Consider the following 23,134-nt stretch of genomic DNA (forward strand, 5'->3'; position numbering starts at 1 on the left):
GCTACCCACAGTGCACCGCTCCAGAAATCGACGCTAGCCTTGGACCATGGACGCACACCATCGAATTAATGTGCCTAGTGTGGACGCGCACAATCGACTTTGTAATATCAGTTTTATTAAACTGATTTTAGCTAATTTGATATTATCCCGTAGTGTAGACGTGGCCTATTAGAAATATTTCTATTTAAGAACTATTAGGAAAATATTTTGGAAATACAGTATTTGAGCATGTGGAATGAGTTACCTCTCACAATTATGTGAACTACTGTATTGCAGAACTACATTAGCTCCTCTGTAGCTAATGAACCACGTCATTAATTACAGACATTAAAAATAAAAATTACTCCAAGGCAAGCCAAATATTTACAATAAATAAAAGGGTCAAGAACGACAAAGTAGCCATTTGATTCTAAACCAATTGTGCTTAATTTTTACCCTCATTCTTCTCAAATTTAATTTGAAGCAGATTAACTTGATTTCATATGTCAAATCTGACAGCTATATATGTGCCCCCAATGAAAATTCTCTCAAAGGCTACGTCACTCAAAGACTTCCAACAAAAGTGTGAAGTACTTTAAAGGAGTGTTTATTACACTCCTGGCTTGCTCTCACTCTGTGATCTTCTTGGATATAGCTAAGGAATTAAGTTTTGAAATATTTCCCTTTGATTCATTGAAAAAATGACCTTAAATTATAAATGAAGCATTTTTAAATTGGTGAATAGTGGCCACAGTTGCCCAATATGTGAAGAGGCTCACCACCCCAAAAGAGCTGAGTCTGCCTGAAATACAGTAATTTGCCAGAGCTCTGGGACCTGCAAAGGAACCATGGCTGCTACATAAACCTTGAAGATGGTGGAGTGTCTGATCCCTGCAGTTCCCAGGTGCTCTGCACGCCATGGCAGAAGGGAAAAATATCTGTTAGTCCAGTCCATGCCACCTGACTTTCTTTGTCAATACTGGAATTGAGAGGGGAGGGATAGCTCAGCAGTTTGAAAATTGGCTTGCTAAACCCAAGGTTGTGAGTTCAGTCCTTGAGAGGGCCATTTAGGGATCTAGGGCAAAAATCTGCCTGGGGCTCAGTCTTGCTTTGAGCAGGGGGTTGGACTAGATGACCTCCTGAGGTCCATTCCAAGCCTGATTTTTTTTTTAAAAAAAAAGACAGAACTATCCCTGTAGTTATTATGCAAGAATTGCCATGGTGTCCCCCTGACTTCAGTGGGTGTTGTAAGCAGTGCAGTTAGTACTTTGCACAATTAAGCCCCTATTATCTTGTTAAGATCTGGCATATCAAACTCCCAGAACATCAGAAAACACTGAAGAGGTCCATCATTGTTAAGTTTGATTAGATTTGTTGGGATGGATGGTATCCAAGAAATGCTTGTAAGTGCATTAGACAAAGACTGAATGGATTCTGAATGAAGTCTTCCTTTCCCCCCAACATTAATGGCTGCTGCTGTTGAAGAGCCACAGCATCTGTTATTTCCACAGGAAAGTAAGTCTGCTTTATAGAGCAAATGTCCACTTCCTTTTGTTATGTTTCACACAGGGGTGAAGGTAGTTTAAAGGACTTACCAGTATGCCAGAGTCCTGAGCAGGGACATGGCCTCAACCAGAAGAGGCGTGGCCTCAACTGGAAGAGGTGAAGCATTTCAAGATTTAAAGGCCCTGGGGCTCTGGCTGTGGCTAGGAGCCCTAGGACCTTTAAATCACCCTGGAGCTACCAGCTGCAGAGGCTGCTGGGAGCTCAGGAGAGAATTAAAGAGCCCGAGGTGGCAGGGCTCAGGTGGTGATTTAAAGGGCCCAGTGCTCCTGTCATTGCAAGGATCCCCGGGCCCTTTAAATCACCACCAGAGCCCAGCTGCCAGAGTCCCGGGGCTCTGGCAGCGATTTAAAGGGCTTGGGGCTCCCCGCAGGGGTCGGAGCCCCAGGCCTTTTAAATCACTGCCTTAGAAGCCGGTCTGGTCCGGCACTGGACTGTATCAGCTTACTTTCACCTCTGGTTTCACAGCATAAACATGAGAAGTTAGGTAAAAACAAAATACTGTTGCTGGAAGGTTGCAACATAACACTGTTATTTCCTAAAATTCAGAATGATAACACACAAGAACCCAGAGACAGAGAGAGAATGGAGGCTGCTCCATAAAGCAGGAAAGTAACATTCACCCTACCTTACCCTAGCTCAGTGGTTCTGAAACTTTTGTACTGGTGACCCCTTTCACATAGCAAGCCTCTGAGTGCAAGCCCCTCCCCCCCATATAAATTAAAAGCACTTTTTAATATATTTAACACCATTATAAATGCTGGAGGCAAAACGGGGAGTGGAGGCTGACAGCTCATGACCCCCAATATAATAACCTCATGACCCCCTGAGGGGTCCCAACCTCGAGTTTGAGAACCCCTGCTCCAGCTGGCTGCTTGCTGACTATCTGCAGCTAGGCCTAGGTCACGCGCTTCCCTACAGAAGTCCCTGCAAGCAGGACCAGGAAAAAACCTTGAGCATTTAAAGTGGCAGCTTACAATTTCAGTACACCACACTTCCTCAGTACAGGTGTAATGATGTTCTAGACTTCTCACTCAGTATGTTTTGGCTCTGTGTCACAGGAGGACAAGTGAGAATAATGGTCTCCATCTGAATATAAAATTACTCTTTTTCTTCTAGACAATTGAGGAAAATTCTCCCATACCAAGCTTGCTGTGGATCTGGGTAGCTAAGAAATAGATGAACATTCTGTACTCCGTGCTGAGTGTGCCACTGTTCATTCACTCTTCAGCTCTATTATTTGACTGTTTATACAGAAAGTGGGTTCAATAGAAAAGTCCACATCACAGTTAAGAGGCATATGTTTTTTCCTTACTCTGCCCATGGTATAACCCTTTTCATGCTACTGGGCTTATTACTGAAGAACAGGCTACATGACACATTCTGTGTATGTTTCAGATGAGAACAGGTTACTTGATTATTGTTTAAGGTAGCTGGCAGATTGCTTATTTCAACAGAGAGAGACTTCGCATTGACATCAACATGCTCTGGATCAGGCCCTTCGGAGCGTTACATTAGGCACTCAGGTTTGAATATACTGACCTTTATGTTTATCTGTTTTTAAGTAATTATTTTTAAGCAATAGAATGGTGTGAAAAAATCTCATTACTGGTAACATGTGTGTTAAAAATATTGTTTGTGAAATATTTGGCATGTTCATGTGCCATGTTTAGGTGGGTTTTTTTTTCAATTTACATCAATTGAAGATCAAGCCCAAGAAATTTGAGATTTAGCGTCTCTTGACTCATCATGATGGATTGTCTTAATCATATGTTACAATACCTATGATTATTTAATAATTTATATATATATAGCACAATTTGGCACTCCGTCTTCCCTCTTTTTTCCTCTGGAAACCACATTGCTACCTCTCCAAAAGCCAGACATAAAGTAAGATAGATATGCTGAACGTATGGATACCAAGCTAGTAGTTTCCCCAATGAAAATAACCACATAAAAGCTCCTCAAACTTCCTCCTCTACAAATGTAACTTTTTAGTGGTTGGGATGATGGAGATAATAGAAGCAGATAAGCATCCAATCTAAATTTATTGCAGGCGATAAAAGCAGCCAAAATGATAAAATATTGCTGCTATCAAGAAAATATCCTGGCCAGGGATCCAAATTATTTTCATTTAGTTTCTATTATATTCATGTCCATTTTACCGAAGTAAAAGGAAAAAGAAGAGGACTCAGTGAAAGGCAATGGCTTAAGTCGGCTTTGCTGGAATGTGGGAAAGTTGCTAAAATCCATATAAGAATCTACAACTGCTTTCAAAATATGTCATGGAGAGGAGGAGGCTGTGTTTAATTAAATGGAAGTATCACCCACAAATAAAAGTATGTGTAGTTTGAAAAAATTACAGATCTTTCATTCATTAATCTTGGGATTGATTACATGGTAACTTTAAAGTGACAACTTTTACACCTTTACTAAGCATTAGTGGTGAAATCCTGGCTCCACTGAAATCAATGACAAAATACCCTTTGACTTCACCATAGATCTCTGTCTTCTCTCCTTCTTACTTGATAACTGTACTATGAAATAACTGGCAATGTTTTTCTGCATAAATCCAAATCAGAATTCCAATTTTCTACTCAGATCTCAAGATTATTGTTCTATTTTCTGACACATTTGGTTTGGTTTTATTGTTGGTTTTTGTTTGTTTGTTTTTTGAAGAGTTTGAAATTATTATCCATACCATGCCATGTTCTAGAGCCATACTGTGGATCCAATTCTGTTGATGGAGAGGATAAAAATCCAATAGATCTAGAAGGTTATCAGGGCCAGTAACTGAAAGGGAGAAGTGACCTAAAGAAAAACCTTTCTTTGGGCTCCACAGGTATCACATTCCACAGTTTTGGGAGGTGTGGGCTGGGAAAGGATGTGGGGGGGTCCATGGTGGTGTTCCCACCACCAACCACATGATATTTCAGTTGATATATTAATGGTTATACTTTGAGGATTGATCCCATTTTATTGAATTTGTACTGGCACCTGATCCTACAAGCAACTAACTGCCTTAATGCTTTGAGTCACCAAAACATTTAAGCACATGCTTAATTTTTAAGGAAGTGCTTAAGTCCATGTTGACTTCTATGGGATTTAAGCATGTGTTTAAAGTTAAGCATCTGCTTTGCTGAATAGGGGAAGACTTAATATGTACTAAAATGCTTTGCTGAATTGAGGCCTAAATTCCCATTGAACTCAGTCCTGTGAGGTGAGATGTTCCTTGAACTTTTTAACCCAGAGGCACATTTGGGGAACTCATTACCTCAAAGCAGGCCCTCTACACAGTGCAAGATAAGATTGCTAATGTGTGGGGGAGAGGGATTTATGGTGCAAGTTAAGAGGCTCATAATACCCTCCTGATAGAAGATGAATATGGGAATGCATGCCTCTGAACATAAATGTTAATCTAGAAAAGTGCATGAGATTAATGAAAACTCAAATGAAGAGAAGGAAAATGTAGAACAGAAAATAATAGCTATATATTAAACTCTCACTTTGCATAATTTAATTCAAATGTATCTGCCAGTTGTATCATATCAACTGCATAAATTAAAGATCATCCAGTGTTACACCCTCCAACTCATCTAATATTCTTAATGTCCAATATAAGAACATGATGAAAAGCAATGGTGATTGCATGCCCCCCTTCTCTTACACCAAACTTGAACCAGTTGTTTAATTTCCCACCAATTCATACAGCATTGAACGAGTCTTTGTACATAGCTTTTATAATTGCAATTATCTTATCATAATGCTTCCCTTAAAAACAAATCAAATGCCTTTTGAAGTCAATGAAAACACCAAACATCTTTAATTCCCTTTCTTGCTTTTTTCCATCAGCTGTCGGAGGGTGAATATCTGGTCAATGCAGCTTCAGTCTGTTCTAAAGCCACACTATTCCTCAACTTCTACTTCCTCTAAAACCAGCCTTTAGTTTTTAACAATTACTTTTATCAAGATTTTTTCCTGGTACTGACAGTAATGTTTACCTCTACAGTTATTCAGATCAGTAGGATCTCCTTTTTTTTCAAGACCTGGTGCAAGTATCGCAATTAGCCAGTCATCTGGTACCTCCTCTTCCTCTCAGACCTTCTTGTATATTTTTTCCTAGTGTTTTGATAACATTTGTCTCACCATCTTTTTACAGCTTAGCTGTTATATTGTCTATTCCTTCAGCTTTTCCGTTTTTTAACTGCTTCACTGCATTTTTCATTTCTTCTTCTGGTGGTGGTACAATGCTGATATCCATTCTGCCTTGCAAACTGCCCTATTCATTTAGCATGTCTAGAATACTTGCATCCGGATCAACCAAAGGGTCCAGCAGTAAAGCACTTTTTCAAAATGCTCCTTCCATACTTCCAGCACCTCTTTGGCATTTGTTGTAAGTTCACTTGCATTGTTGACCTGATAGTGTTTCCATACAATTTATCTTTTTGTATATTGTTTTAGTATTTTGTTTTCTTGATGCCACCTGTAGTTGTTGAGCCTCCTCTTTTCAAAACTTTTGCTTGTCCAATCTTTGTGATTTCTTTGCTGTTTTGCACAGTGTGTTTACTACTTCAGTTTTCACAGCATTCTTAACTTGTTTACACTTTTCCTGTGTATGTTCTTGTTTTGTTGTTGGTTCAGATTTTCCTTCTTTGCTTACATCTTCCAATTACTCCTCCCCCCCACTGTGTTTTGTATCACTTCTTTGAATATTTAACATCCAGTCTGTAAGCGAGATTTCTTCATCATCACAAATTAATGGCCTGAAATGCCCTACAAGTCCCACTTTGTAAGCCTCCTTCACAAAGCTATCCTTTAGTTTATCAAACTCGAAATTTGGTGTTAATTGCACCCATCTTTTATTTGGACTTTAACTTAATATTAATCTTCCCAATTAATAGTTCATGATCACTGCCACAGCTGGCACTTTTAATAACTCATATCCAGCAGTGACTCTCATTGATAATAATGTGGCCAGTCTGGTTTTTGGTTTGACTATCTGGTGAATTCCACATAATTTTGAATCTCATCTTCTGATCTGAGTGGGAAAAATAAGTTTTTACAAGTTCTGTTATAACAGAAGAGCCAACACAACTATGGGAGGACAAGGTAGATTATTCTCTGGCATATTTATTAATTAAATTCCGATCCCAGAAGCTTTTTTTTTAAACTGGTAATGACAAGAGACCTATAAAAGCCACAGCTTGACTTTCAGATCAAGAGGGAGTTTGCACAGATAGCAGTTAGGATAAATATTGCATAACTTGTTGACTGATCATATTTGTTCTGGAAGATATTGAGAGAGAATAAACAGAACCCCACATTGCCATTTTTAGAGAGTCACTTTTCAGAGAACAGTATTACCACACTTTATTTGAGATTATGTCAAGAATCTATTTGTGATACTTCCATGAAATTCAAGATGGTGGGAACTAGCAAAACCTACCAAACGTTGCCAGAAGGATTGTATATTGCGTTTATATGCCGGTTGTTTTTGCAGCTATGTGCAAACCCAGATCTGCCATGTGACTTCATGATGGGAGCTAAAGATGTGTGTCAAATGACAAAACCATGATACTCGCTAAGACTAAGGATTTAAGTAACAAGCAATGGTTTAGGAAATTAGGGTTGTTCTCACTAGGAAAGCGACTTTGTGGTGATCTAATTGATGTTTTTCAGCATATGAAGAAGACTGATAAAATTGATCTAGACAAACTTTTCCCACTGGCAAAAACACAAAAACAAAATGACATTATGCAAGGGCTAGGAAATTAGGAGCAGATAGGAATTTAACACACAACTACTGTATTCCACCCAAAGGGAAATACACATATTGAAAAGATTACAAAGAAGGACCAGGCGAGCCAGCAAAATCAATGTATTCAAGAGATAGTTAAAGAAACTGCAGAGAGAGATGATTGAAGGGCATGGGGAGAAAACAGTACCCTGAAAATGAGGGAAAAGGCAAAGTGTTCCTTTGGTTTTCATGCACCTACAAATTCTTAGGCTTTTGAAAAAACATAGACTGAGAAACATGGAAGCAGAAAATTGAGTACTGAGATATTCTAACTGGTTGGTTGAACTCTGAGATACAAACACTGAAATACATTTATAACTATTTTCAGATGACAGGATTTCCTCCAACTTCCTCTGAAATGTAAATAGAAAACCATTAAGGTGATGCAAATCCTTTTAAAAGCAGTCTAGTTAAAATTCTGACCCCCTTTAAGTCAAAAGCAAAACTTTGGAGACACTAAGGGTATGTCTACACTGCAATTACAAATCCAATTACAATTACAAACGGTGGGTTGGGACCCATTTTCATGGGTCGCCAGGGCTGGTTTAGACTTTCTGGGGCCCAGAGCCAAAGCCAAAGCCTGAATCCCACTACCTGGGGCCCAAGCCCCACCATCCAGAGCCAAAGCTCCAAGGGCATCAGCCCCAGATGGCAAGGCTCAGGTTACAGGCTCCATGCCTGGGGCTGAAACTCTCAGGCTTCAGCTTTGGCCCTGGGGCAGTGAAACTCAGGCTTCAGTTTTGGCTGTCCCACCCGGCATGGCGTGGCTCAGTTGGGCTCAGTCCCTCCTCCTAGGGTCGTGTAGTAATATTTGTTGTCAGAAGGAGTTTGTGGTGCAATGAAGTTTGAGAACCCCGACCTAAGTTATATCTGTTGACTTCAGTTGCCTTTGGATTATGCCCTTCCCTCCTGTCTCCTTACTCAGGACATATATGTATGACCCAATCAGCAGTATCCGTAGGCAACAATGTCTTTCAGCAATTTGGCTTTTACTTGCATGAGAAAATACTGTCCCATAATAGAGACATTTGACTTGAGATCGAGGATGAGAAGTATTACATTTTGTTTGTCCCCCAAACTCTTTCTTCAGGGAAATGAAGTATTTGCTTACACCCCTAATTTTCTCTTTAGAGATGGACCAAATTGTCAGTCACTACACCTATCTTTTGGTAGACATTTAAACTGTTGGGACTACAGTTTTCTCATCATTGCCTGAAAGGCTGCTTTCAGAAGGTAATAGCTGGGAATAAGGTCTTGCTGTGTCATCTGAACACTACTGTCTATCTTTATTTTTTAGGAAGCAACCAACTGGGAATGGAAGCAAAATTAATATTATTGGCCTCTGAATTTAAATTGTGATTGTGATAGAGGATCTATTTTTCCATTGTACTTTTTTTCTAGATTTTTTTTTTTTACTAAACTTGTTATAAACTAGGGGCTAGATTTAGAAAAGTATTTAGATGCCTACAGATTCAGAGAGGCACCTATTAGGATATACAGAAGCAGATAAATCCCATTGACTCCAGTGACACTTGTTTAAAATTATGTGCAGGCTTAAGTGTTTTGCTGGATCAGAACTTAGGGCCCAGATCCACAAAGGCACTTAGGGGCCTAATGCCCAGACTTAGGTACCTAAGTCCTGTTTGTAGGCACCACTGTGACCACAAAACTGCAGCTTGGCTGCCACCTAAACTTATAGATTCCTAAATTCACTTGGCACCTAAGTTTTTGCAGTAAAAAACTGCACTGGACTATAGCATCAGTCCCACTCTTTTTCTAGCCCAATCAATATTTAATTATTGAATTATTTAATTTAAGTGGAATACCTTCAATAGGAGTGATTGAAGGAGTATATTCTGTAGTCCAGTGGTTAGGACATTCCTGTTCTAATCTCTTTTCATCTCATCAAGCATCTTTAATACAGAGTTTAAGATTACAGGGTATTGGCCCTCTCACTCTTTCCTATGTCTTTTCCTCTCATTCACCTTAACTGTCACTGAATGAGAAACACACACAAATTTTTATAAATCAAAATACTGTCTTTTGAAAAAAGACTTCTCTGTGAATGACTGAAAACCTTATATAGATGTTAGTGGGCTTAAAACTGTCCTCTGATAGATAACGTACTGAACTCTAACATAAGGATAATTGACCTTTGGAACAGATTACCCATGGATGTGGCAAATTCTCCATCACTTTACATCAAAGTTGGATATCTTTCTAAAAGATATGCTCTAATTCCATCCCAAGATGTTGGGCTAGTTGCAGGAACCACTGAATGAAATATGTGGCCTATGTCATGCAAGAGGACAGACTAAATTACCATAATGGTCCCTTCTGGTCTTAAAATTTATGAAGTTATACTATTTTTTGGCAGTGGAAAAAGATACCCTGGACAATATGAATAAAATATAGAGGCTGATGCAGCTTTTCCTTTTCAGAAACAACAAAAAATGTATTTGGAATATTCAAGCTGATCAAGAAAAAACTTTCTGTGCCTCTTGAAAAGCATATTTTGCATCTATTGTTCCAATACAAACTCATCACACATGTGGAAGTGTCAGCCTGTAGGCTGTTGAGTACTATGAATATTTCCAACACATTCCAACTCATTAAAGGCTCAGGAGGCACTGTGGTGGCACAGCAGACAATTAAAGTGGGCTATCAGGATTTAAGATAGATTTATAACAAGTGTAAAGGAATTTTAGCAATTAATTATTTTCCCCTTATTCAAACCCCAATTTAATATCATGGTGATTTTTGCTAGGAGTATGATCAGCTATTGTTTGTTTATGGTATATTGCATTTTTATAGCAATATGGTCTAAGGTTTAGTTTACCATATTCACATTAGCTTTAGGACTTTTTTCTGAAACTGCTACAAAATGCTATCATCCTGTTTTCACTATAACCAGTAGGACTTTTGCCATTGCCTTTAATGGGAGCAGGATTGAACCCTTGGCTTTCATTTCCTTCTCTTTGTATATTTTTTTGATCAAAAGATGTTTTTGTTATCTAATCTGAAGTGCACTTCCCTACATTAGCCGAGGTATTTTAAAGATCTGAGGTTTTAGTTTTTGTTTTTTTTTAATCTGACCATGTTGTTCCTCATTATTTACTGCTCTTTGAGATTGAGTATTATTTGAAAGCTTGGAAATCTTGCTTTCAGTACCAACATCCAAGTAGTTTCTATAAATAAAAAAGCTGGAGTCACTTAAAATAGTTTCAAAGACTCCCCCACATGATGTTAAATTCAATGGTCTGTAGTTTTCTGGTATTAATCTATGATTTTATTTTAAATAGTAGTATTATGTTGCCACTTTTTTTTAGTCTTCTGGATCACTCCCGAGATGCATAAGGTTATACAAATAAATGATAAATCTTGACAATGCTAAAGTTTCTCTAATTTCTGCTTACTTTCATTAGCTCTTTGGAATCTATTGTCTTGTTTTCAGACCTTATCAACTTAAAAAACCTTTAACCCTTAAGTAGCTAATATCACTGTTTCCTGAATATATCTTAATTCTTAAGAAAGGGCAAATTGTTCACAACTATATATTGTTTCAAAGAGTATAGATAGGAATAACTCTTGAAGGTCGGAGTTGCATCTTAACAGAATAAATTATAATAGCAATGTGCTCTTGGCAGGGAAATTAGCATATAGTCAGACTCGATAAATTGATAGCAACACACACATGTTGGATGGCAGTTTGCTATCACACTCAGTCCTGAATGGAGCAGCCAAGGTGAATACTGGATTCACGTAATATAAGATAATACAGATATTGCAGGACTGCTTATGCATCAACTTTGTTTCCTTGAATGACAGTCTTGGCTGTCTTTTTTCTGTCATAGTGGTTTCCTTGGATTAACAGAAATATTCTGAACTCTACAAAGAAAACCAAATCCTTTTCTGGGAACAGAATTCTTCGACATCCCATCTCTGCTCATCAGGGCACTTCCATTCCTTCTGATGATGAACAATATATGCCACCCAACAGTACAGGTACTTAGGAATAGATGACATTATTGTCGGAAGCAATGACATCCTTGCTATAAATATTGCCTTATAGATACAGTGCCCATAGGTACCTAATCCCATAGACCCTTACTCACTCAAAGAGTCCTTTCTCATGTGAGAAATCCCATCAAAGCCAGTGCTACAGCTCATGTGAATAAGGATTAGTTTCATGAGTGTTCGCAGAACTGGGTCTTTGGTAAGATACAATAACATTATAGTCCCTTGGTGTTTGGTGTACCTCCAGACACTGTACAATGAGGTTTTGAGGGGTACCCACAAGCAGCTAGGCAGATTTTCCAGATGAAAGTTGAGTCTAAATATGTAATTCCTCTCAATCCACAATTTTCAATCTACCCTTTGAAATAATGATACTTTCCTCTAAATTGTTGTCATACAGAGACACACATCTCAGAACCAGCAATGATATTTCCATTAGACACAGAACCAGCTCGGATGCCAGAACAGAATCTGAAACAGCTCCTTCTCATTCCTGCTTGTTTATCACTCTGCATAAAAGGCATGAGCTCTTAGTATCCCCAGAATCACTTACTTTGCTGCATGCATTCCACAATCCTAGTCACTATCAGGTGAAAATGAAATTTTTCTTTTTTTTCCCTTTATTTTCTTCGTCTGAATATTTCCCATTCTGACATCTCCTGCTCTTGTTTTACAATTACTCATCTGGCTTTAGTCCATCTTTAGATCTCTCTTCTTTATTAGTCTTCTGCCTCTATCCTTTTTTCTTTGGACAATTCTAGATCCATCCATCATATTCTTACCCTCTTTTTATGAAGGTAATGCAGTAATTCATTGTCTAATCAATGTGGTATCAATTGTTTTGATCACAGTACATTTTTAGCTAAAATGCATATTTTAGTAGAGCTTGGTGAACAATGCATGAAAATATTCTTGAATAGCCATTGGGATAAAATCCAATTCATCTGAGTATTTGCAGCCCTTTCATTTACTTTCTGCAAGCATTCAGACAAGTGAATTTTTGTATGCAGTTATATTTATGGAAAGAGTAAAAGTTGTGAGTATGTACTTGCACGACTATTTATGTTAGAAGTCTTTATGTGGCCATCCTGGAAACCCATTGTGGGTTTGGGATAGTCCATCAGGGATAGGAATAATAGCTTGTGACTTAGGTGACCAATTAGAGCATTTCAAATAGTGAATTTGAAGTATATGTCATGAAAAATTGTTTTTCAGCAATCCCTAGGCTGAAATATGTTCACAGTACGCCACTGGTGAATAATTTCAAATAATGGGTACATTTCTAAAATCTTAGTATGATCACAGATAATTGGCTAACAAAAAGGGACTAACTTCATCAAGTAAATTGTTTGCTGAGTGTAATTTGCCACATTCTATTTTTAATGTTCTGCAAGTTTCTGATACTGTATATAATTCATTTGCACAGTAGGAATTTGCATTCACTTGTCTTCCACTTCTCTTTATGTCTGTCTCCAAGGAAGGATCATCTGTTTGTATTGTTGGTTTATTACTTTTCTTGTCATGCTTCTGTTCTCCCACTGAGAATGTCTCTCTCCTAAGAAAGAGCTTCAAATAAGCAGAACACTTAACAAAACACATAGTTGAGCAAATCAGATGTCTACCTAGGAATTTTGTTAAACTTAAATGTATACAAGTATGTGTGAGAAAGTAAATATATTTATAGCAGAGTGTTCTCCCTTCTCTGGCCAACCCCATATTATACAACTTAAGAAATATTGTTCTTAATATGGTAATTAAAAAGAAATGCTATTTTTGAATAATGTTAAAGTTAAGCCATCAAACCACAGAAGCCAGGGCATTCAAATTTAAGCTTAACAACTCACATAGCTCATACCACTATGACTTCTTTTTTTCACAGTACCAAGAGTTATGGGTGGTGTGTCAGGAGCTCTGTGGCTTTTGTTGGTTTGTGTAGTAATTTTAACATGACTGTAATTTTTAATACCCTTTTATTTGGAGGATTCATCATCATATTTTTATTTGAAATTTGACAGTATTGACTGAAATCCAAATATTGTAACAAAACAAAGGATCTGGTACTGCTATGTAACAGTGTAATATGCCAATATATCTTTTATTCATTAACTTTATATGGGACTTGTACAAACAGTCACTCAAAGAGGATATATATATATATAATCCTCTTTGAGTGAGGAAATATATATATATATAATCTGTGTTGCCCAATCCTCTTTATGGAGCCTAAATAAAGTCTACTTGGAATCTCAGCCCTTATGCTTGGGGGAATGAACAGGCTCTTATCAAGTTGTTCTCCCACTAGAAGCATCTTTCTGGGAAGGAGATTGGGGTTGGCAGAGGGTAGGCAGAGCCATCATTCATAAGTTCAATCAATTCGTTTTGAATGACTTTGCTACAGTAATGGTCCACAGCTTCTTTATGAACTACTCCATGTAGGTGATCATGCATGACATCATCATATTTCTCAAAGAGCTATACCTCACTGAGGAAATTACCATTAGGTTGGGTAAACAACTTATCTGATGAGCCCTGGAAAGCCAAATTATTCCTTGTAAGGAAGAAGATTATTGAGATCAGATGGTCGAGCACGTTCCTCCAATGCTGGGTTTCTACATTAATAATGTGCTGGTTTTCTGCGTCTGTGCATTTATTCAGCTTGAGCCTGGACTCCATCTCCATGCATTTGGAGTAGGCCCTAAAATGGCCGGATGGCTTTTCAGGTTGCTTCAGAGCATCAGCTAAGTTGTTCCAGCAATTGTACCCAGAAAGTACAAACAAAGATTTGGCATTCTTGTCATATATTTTGCAAAAAAACAGAACATTTTGTCAGTTGATTTCAAGTAAACTAGCTAATGCCAATTCAGTTTCTCACCATTCACACTCTTTAGCAGTGTGACTTTGAGAAGTGTCACTTCTGATCATTTACTGGAAACGTCATATCCTCGATTTTGCCCAGCCCATTCTAAAATGTACAATCAATATTAGCAGAGTTTAGGATTGCTGGCCATAAAGCAGGATTTGATGTGTCAATTTGTGATGTGCAATTTTTCTCACTGATGTTTCTGTCATAAAAAGCTGATTCTTCTTTATTGTTTCTCTGTTTTTCATGTAAACCAGATTTTTCTGTGTAATTACTCTCCTTTTTCATGTGACTCACATTTTTCTTGATCAACACTCTCCTTTACGCTACCAGGAAAATTAAATGATTCTCCATCACTTTCCTCACATTTCCATTCCTCATCTTCAGCTAATTCAGCTAGTTCCTTAATAATAGGACTTCAATAATTTACGCTTCACTCCTCAATCTCTTCTGTTCTGGGACGATCACTTCTGCCTAAAGTCTGGTCTAGTTTGTTGTGTTTCGGATTTTTCCATCAAATTTGCCCCCTTCTGCAAATTAGATTGCAATTGAGCTTTTCACTTTCTATACTGAGCCCCTGAAGTTTTCTTCAGGGGCATCTTTTATTTTTTATGGGGGAAAACAGACAGTATTTGGGAGAGCAAAACTCTATGTTCTGCAGTCTTAGAAAGTCATCAAACATTACGTGTTAAACATGGCAAAAGAAGTAACGGTATTTATTTTATATTGTTGCATAGGGAGGAGGTCGATAGATATCTCTGGCATCTCATTAAATATGTCCTTTACTAGTCGCTACTTACACTCTTCAAGTCTTAAAACACAAGTACACTTTCATAATTACACATTACATTACAACAAGGTTCACAATATCGCACCTGAGCTCCCACTTCACTTCATTCCTATATCTCACTGACTGACTAGCGATGCCCCACCCTTTATATACTCATGAGGGTAGGGCTGACAACGTTCTAGAAGGTTCAAGGAAAATGTAGTGCTCCGAAAGTCTGTAAGGTTCTACAAGATTCTACAAAGGTCCAGAACACTCTAGGAGGTTAGTGAAAAATGAATCTACATATGGAATACCTGAAACATTTTACTTTAAACATTCTATTTTCCCTTTTGATGCTAACAACAAAAACAGCACTCTGAGCCTGGCGCCCCCCCACTCCCAGCACTCCAGTCAGTCGCCTGGGTTGCCTGTCCCTAAATCTGGCCCAGAGCAGAAGCTACAGTACACATACTGTGTGGAGCCCTCCAGATTACCTTTTGTGGAAGAGGCTCCATTTCATCCTGAGACACATCATGTGTTCTCCATTCCCCATACTTAGATTTGCTGGGTGGCTGGCAACAACATTCTTCCAAATCAACACTGGAAGGAGAGCAGCTTAATCACCTGACAACAGCTAAGAGAGAGGCTATAATTCTCTAATTTGGAACTAGGTGCCAAAGGATTTTCTCAAGCTGTGTAAGTAATTCTTAGTTCTACAGGAGGTTAGAGGAGCTGCTGGAAGTTCCAGAAGAACCAAGAAAAGAAAGAGAAATGGTGTGTTTGATTCTGTGTATTCTTCCTCTCAGTCCATTGTTAAACTGTCCACTAAGGCACTAGATTTAAAATATATATATATATATATATATTTTTTTTTTAAGTGTCGCAGAATATGCTGGGCCCTGTAAGAATGGGTGGTGCTAACCCAGCCATCACTGAAGCTCAGCTCTGTTAGGAGATGGAATGCTGGGAGAGGTAGTCTGGAGGGCTCTTGTGAATTGTAGTCCCAAGGATCAGATGATTTGTACCATCCAAGCATTATAAGCAGCTGCTTGAGCTGTTCAACATCCAACAATTTATACTGGTAGCTTTACAAAATTAGGTCCAGTCTTGCAATTTGGCACACATGGGCAAATATCCATTGACTTTGTGGGGGCTCTGTGTGGGCATAGGAGTCCACCTGCATGGAGTCCATTTTCTTAGCTTCTAATGTTCTTAAATTGTGGATCAAAACAAGAAATTGAGTTATTATGATAGCGAGTTACAGTAGAATATGATAGGAAAATTCATGTTGGAAATTATACCATTGACATATTAGGTATATAAAAAATACAATGAATGCCAGTTTGACAGTGAAAGTCATTCTATACCTAGCCTTATCTTTGAATATGTGCATGTACAGTACTTTGTAATCATTGGTTTACTCAAACATGTATGAAAGAAAAAGTTTATCCTAGAAAACAATATACAGGGACAGCACTAGGCCACGGGGGGCGGCAGTGAGGCAGCCTTCGGCGGTGTTTCTGTGGGAGGTCCTCTGGTCCCGCGGCTTCGGCGTACCCGCCACTGAATTACTTCCGAAGCCACGGCAGATCACCCGCAGAACTGCCACCGAATCCGCGTGACCGGCGGACCTCCCACAGAAATGCCGCCGAAGGCTGCCTGACTGCTGTGCTTGGGGCGGCAAAAAACATAGCGCTGCCCTTGACAATATAGGCCCAATTATGGCCTCACTTACATCAGTTTTATGTTGGCATAACTCCATTAATTTCAATGGAGTGTAAATAAGAGTCAAATTAAGTACTCTGACTTACAATGGTGATACTGCAATGTTTTGAATCTATATACTACTGTAAGTTTTATTTTTGGGTTTACATGACTTTAGGAAAATAAAGCATTATGTAGGTTGCAATGTCCTGGAGATGGTATATTTTCTCTTGGCATCATAATGGTCATGGGTCATTTGAAGCCCCAAGTTGTGTACCAAAAAATAAGTGAGGAAATCACAAGACACAGTTTCACCACTGGTGAGATCATCTCTAGGGAGACTGGATAATTGTAGAGGTACAGTGCTGTTCACTCTCTGTCTGACTTCACATTAAGTCTGATTTGCTTGCTTTGGCTTTCTTGACTGTTAAATTTATCTGGCAATGTCACTTTGACTTAGTGAGACATCTATTTCCTGAATCTGCTCCTTGCTGTCCTACTTTGAGAGTGATATTGCATTGTTTCTTCTTCCTATGTGTTTGCATATAGCGTTGTGCCAAGGTAAGTTACAATCTTTCCATTGTTCACTATTTTATTATTAAGGTAGCAAATAGTTATGCGGTCAGCATCTGTTTCAAGTTGAGTGTTTTGCCTGAGTGAGGGCAGCAAGTTTTTTCTATTTTTTTTAATTGCTATCAGATGCATGTTATCTTTGAAATGGGTCATTCAGATCTCAGCTCTACCTTTACTTCCCCATTGAAAGTCCACTGACATTAGACACTTTAGTCTTCTATTGCCATAGAGAAATCTCATATTTTAACTCTCTATAGCACTTTTCTAGTTTTATATGTTCTCTGGTGTCCACTTTTCTAGTGTTATATGTCCTCCAGTGTCCAGGATGTCTTCCAGTGTCCAGAATTCATTTTAGCTTAGCTATTTGTCATTTTTAGCAGGACTGGCACGTTTTATTCCCTCTGCTTCCTCTGTCTCATATTTTCATTGCTTAGGTTTAAGGAGTCAGGTCACCCGTTACACAGAAATAACCTGAGGGAGGGGTTTGTCTCCACAGGGCTCAGGATGATAATGATTCAGAGGCTGATGAGCCCCACCCCTTCCCAATAGAAACAAGATACATCCACAGGTCTGGGGGTCAAGATGCCTCTGAGGCTGTAGGGGATTTAGTTACATTGAGTAATTTCTGCCACAGGTAGTACTTGTCATTGTTTAATGTTATTGTTAGCTAAAAAAAAAGGTACTTTAAATGCATTACAATACTTGCAAACTATAACTGGTAATCCCAGATGATAATATTTTGGCAGGAGTAGCAGGAGTAGCAGCTTCTCCCCTATGCCTTTGGAAACATATTTTTGTTGAATGACTTTCCTAAAACTTAAATGAACTTTTAAAAACATTAATGTGGTCTTTCCATACCCAAAACGGAAAATTATATATTTTCACTCTGTGTGACTTTTATATCAGATCGGCAGGAAACAACAAAATTAAAAAGAAAAGAAACAGAATTTTCATGAGAGAGTACAGTGGGTGTCTTCCTATGTAACATGCTACATCAACTCTGCCTTACAAAATATTAAGTGACCCTGATGACAAGTAAGCCTCAGAAATGGGAAGGTGCAGTTCACAGGTAATAAAGTCACAACAGTTGCATATGCCACAATGTGTTTGCTTTCAGTTTTGGTTCAAGGTTTAAACAGTTTGTGTTTTGTTCCTGTTGGTTGGTTCATGTGGCGTAAGTACTCATATTGCAGCTAGTACATACATGTTAGAAGCAGCTCCCAGGGCTGAAGATCTTGAAGACATTGAAAGGCAAAAGTTACAAATATATAATCTGTTTAATTTGTGAATCAAATTATTAATCCAGTATTTGATTTCATAACAAACCTGCAAACACAATGCCCAATTTTTGGGATATGAGCATTTGTACAACTGTTTCTGTGCATCCATAGCTCTGCAACTGAACTTGCAAATTACAGAAAATAAGAATTAATTAAATCTAAATGTTCTGCAAGTAGCACAGGACTAATATGCTTGGTGACTCCCATAACATTATTTGAATTTTATTTAATCTTTTTTCTCAATGAAGTATACAACAGTGGTCTTCTAGATGATATTTTCTCTTGATATATCTTATTAGAGAATGGATAATGTTTATATTGTGCCTTAGGGTTTTAAGGTGTAAATTTTAGTAGTTTCACCCATAATCTTATATATACTGCAGGATAGAAAAGAGTGTTTTAAGTTGTTCAGCACTAAGCAATTTTCTCCAAAATTACTAAAATTTTATAACTAGAGAAATAAGAAATGGTAGTGGCCAAATCCTAATCATTGTCTCTTAATGCCAGATCTGGGATGTGGGTCCCACTATTTTAGTAGTAGCTCTTTCATTTCATGATCATGCAGTCTGCTTAATGAATATGCAGCAGAGCTGTAAATTGTTTTTGACATTGTGAGGAAAATTCTCAGACATCTTTAAAGACAGAATTTTAACTTTTTCTTCTATTCAGCTCATTTACTGAAATATCCCATTAGTTCCATGAACAGCTGTTGAGATTCTGTTTCAAATGAGTCAAAGAACATGTATTTCCTATATAAACATCTTTCCACCCTTAAAATAGTCTTTTTTAAAATTAAAAGACTCTTAAAGAGGAGACTTTAAATTTAAATGGTCATCAAAGAAGGTATTGTCTTTTCTTTTTACCAATACTTGGAGATGTTCTTCTTGTTTTCCTAAGTTTGGTAAGGAATTGTGTAAGCATTGTCAGATAACTAATTAATTTCCCAAATAATAAAACTATTTTATACTGATAGCATCTTACCTTATTAAACTTTCATAGCATCAAATGATCCTGCTATATTTGTACATAAAACATCTTACTATTATACAGCAGTGGTATCAGGAAGTTTTTATATGAAGGCTTGCATTTAAATTCAAAATATTTGCAAATATAGATCTTGAAAGAAGCGTATACCACCTTAAACATTTGAGAAACAACAAAGGTTTTCACTTTTAAGTGGAAATACTAGTTGGAAGTCTTCTGTAAAACATTTTCCAACCATAAATGTTCTCCTTAGAGTTTAAAGAATGAAGACTTTAGATTGTTTCCAAAAGAAATAAATAAAGATATTTCTAGAGTTCTTTGTGTGTGTTTAAAAACAGTGTTTTTCTTTTTGTGAAGAGGAGAGGTAACTGAAACTAGGGCCCACTTTTATGACTTTGTAGAACTGATAGAACAACCCCTTTTTGATCCTGGATAGAGCGCACCCTTACACAACCAGGTCTCTTTATCAAACATAAATATCCCAACAAGTGTGTTGCTTGTGATAAAGATCATACCTATATTAGAACTTGTCACAACTTTGAATTTGTATTTCATGGGAAATATTAACCTTTCAAAATTTGTTTTTATTCCAAATTGGAATTAAAACAAATATTTTCAAATTTTCCAACAAAATAAAAGTTGCAAAAATCAGTAATTTTGAAACTTTTCAGTTTGGAAAAATTCAAAAATTTCATTTAGAAATTTATTTTATTTTCTGATCTTTTTAAATTATTTTAACATTATTTTTGTGAAGTTGGTAGTTGTACTACTTACAATGACATGCCATTATGCACTACTATGAGTGACATATCTAATAATAGTCCAAATAGTCTATTTTTAAATTGATTTTATTTTTTACAGTCATTAAAGGCAGCTTCTACTTTGCACAGATTGAAACATATTATTTTCTAGATCAAAGTGTCTCTTGCTTGTCTGGTAAGGAAGTAGTTCGACACTTTTGGTATATCCTCACCGTGAGGAAAAACTCATAGCACTGAGTCTCAGGCTTGCAGGGTTCAGGCTGCGGAGCTAAAAATAGCAGTTGGGGATCTGGCTCCAGCTTGAGCTCGAATGTCTGAACTGCAATTTTATAGCCCTCAGTCTCAGCCCCATGAGCCCAAATCAACTGACCCAGGCCAGCTGCCTCCATGCCACAGGTCTTTTATTCATAGAATCACAGAAGATTAGGTTGGAAGATATCTCAGGAGGTCATCTGATCCAATCCTTGCTCAAAGCAGGGCCAACTAAATCATCCCAGCCAGGGTTTTGTCAAGCCAGGCCTTAAAAACCTCTAAGGATGGAGATTCCACCACCTCCCCCTAATATCCAACCTAAACATCCCCCACTGCAACTAGAGACCATTGCTCCTTGTTCTGTGATCTGCCACCACTGAGAACAGCCTAACCCCATCCTCTTTGGAACCACCATTTGGGTTGTTGAAAGCTGTTATCAAATCCCCCCTCGCTCTTCTCTTCTGCAAACTAAATAAGCCCATTTCCCTCAGCTTCTCCTCATATGTCATGTGCCCAAGCCCCGTAATATTTTTTGTTGCCCTCCGCTGAACTCTCTCCAATTTGTCCACATCCTTTCTGTAGTGGGGGGCCCAAAAATGGATGCAGTACTCCAGATGTGGCCTCACCAGTGCAGTGTAAATATACCCTTTCACACTTTTAATAACAAAATAAGATAAGCAATCAATGTAATAGTTACAGGAGCAGCTGTTCATAGTACTCTTGCATTAGCCTGGAATAATTTTTCTAAGATATTTTGTTAGAAGCTACTTGACTTGTTTTAAAGAATTTTAAGCTTATTTTTGCCTTTTCGTTAAATATTTAGTAATATAAATAGACTTCCCCACATGACAGTAGCCACTGATGTCATGTGACAGGGGTATTAATCTTTTTTTAACCATGTCAGCTTACTGGGACCACAAGACATAGACTAGTGTCTTTACTAAACTTCTGTGTGTCACAGTTTTATTACACAACACAATTTCAGTCTTCTGAAGAACTCAGTAAGAAAAGGCTATATAACCCAGTATGGAGACACATTGTTACATAGCTAGGAGCTGTGTAGAGCTGACTATCAGATATTTTCTCAAAGCATCATCCCTCTTCATCCTACGTGCATTATTGCTACTCTGTAAAATTTTGACGTCAAAGAAAGAGACTCAAGGTTCCATTGCATACTTTGTAAAGGTGATCTCTGGGCATTGCTTGTACAATAATTCAGTAGTTTCCTGTATACAATTTTGCTGACTACAAGAAGGCTGTCTCCTACCCATAGTACCATCTGAACAAAGCTGACTTTGTTCTGAGTTGCTGATTGCTCATAAATATTTCAACAGCTATAATGAAAATATTGGTTCCAATAGGCTATAATGTTGCCTGTTGTTTACAAATGCTATATTCCCTTCCCAGTGTGTTTGTGCATATTTCCCATCAGCAGTAATAATGGGGGTTACATAGGCAGTTTTAATCTCTGCAGTATGCGGTGGCATCACATCCTTTGATGAAGCCCCACGATGCCATTTCATCTGCACAATAACACTGCTATGCCATTAGTTTATAAATGTACAGAGATATGCTCATTGCTTTCAGTAATCCAAACAGAAACTCTAAATCAGATTAACGTTACTCTCCTGTAAATGTGGGGTTCCTATAACGTTTAAGCTGTGGGCAGGTTATTGCCTTCGGCACACTCAGATCTGATAGAGAGAGGGTGGCACATAGGGGCCTTATTGCAGCTGCAGCCACCCTTACCATGGAACAATCATGCACAGGTGGGAACTAGATGACCTCAGGAGTCTTTTCATTGGTAGCTGATTTTATCCTGTCAAATACAAATATCCCTTGTTTAAATGCATAGCAAATAACTTTGGGGTTTAGTTGAATTTCCTGATCCAAGTGGGACTCCACCATTGATTTTAAAGAGTCTGGAGATTTTGTGACCTTTAGTTGATCTTTTGTTCATTTTATGGTTAGGGACGATTTACTTGCAGACTAATCTGTTAACCTCAGACTTATCTGTTTTAGATGCAAATCTGTTTGGATTTTTTCAAGCACTTGACTATATACACCATGACATGAATGTTTCCCCTATTTTAGTATGATAATCAGTTTTGCCCATGACAATAATGGCATTTCCCTGGTCTGTTTTATAATCTGAATGCTTTTAAAGTTAAGAATTTAATTTCACTTTGGGAGCAAGTGGATTTTGTGGTAAATATAATTAAAACTCTAGAACATTTAGTTCTAACAACCTTTTGTGGAGCCATGGGTATGTATTTGGTAAATATAGACATGCTATTGCTGCTATAGTCTTTTCTTTACACAAGAAATAAGATTGTTTCATAACAAAATTGCCCATTTTAACTTGTGCCTATTGTTTCATAAAACACCTCTTTTGAAGAAGATCCATTAGTCACTTATTATTCTTAATATTATGATAACTCACCTCCATTTTATGATTGCCACTGTCACAGGTCAGCCTATGGAACTTATTTTAGGTGTGTCTCTTTGCAATTAATAAAGTATATTGACTTGCAGTAGTAAAGTTTTGTTTTGTTTAAAATGCTGAAGCAACATGTCATGTTTTAAATTGCACAG

The 23,134-nt window shown here is 37.8% G+C and overlaps 1 long non-coding RNA gene across 2 annotated transcripts in view; it reads left to right on the plus strand.

Annotated features, from left to right (window-relative positions):
• LOC116833086 (uncharacterized) overlaps window positions 1–23,134 on the plus strand; it is a 63,957-nt gene that overhangs the window by 4,793 nt on the left and 36,030 nt on the right. For both annotated transcript variants that reach the window (XR_004375601.2, XR_012657142.1), the window contains exons 2-3: window positions 11,194–11,344; window positions 17,759–17,896. This is a non-coding gene — a long non-coding RNA (uncharacterized LOC116833086). The remainder of the gene's footprint in view (window positions 1–11,193; window positions 11,345–17,758; window positions 17,897–23,134) is intronic.

Source organism: Chelonoidis abingdonii, chromosome 17 (assembly GCF_003597395.2).
Source record: "Chelonoidis abingdonii isolate Lonesome George chromosome 17, CheloAbing_2.0, whole genome shotgun sequence".
In the NCBI taxonomy this organism is placed as follows: domain Eukaryota; kingdom Metazoa; phylum Chordata; order Testudines; family Testudinidae; genus Chelonoidis; species Chelonoidis abingdonii.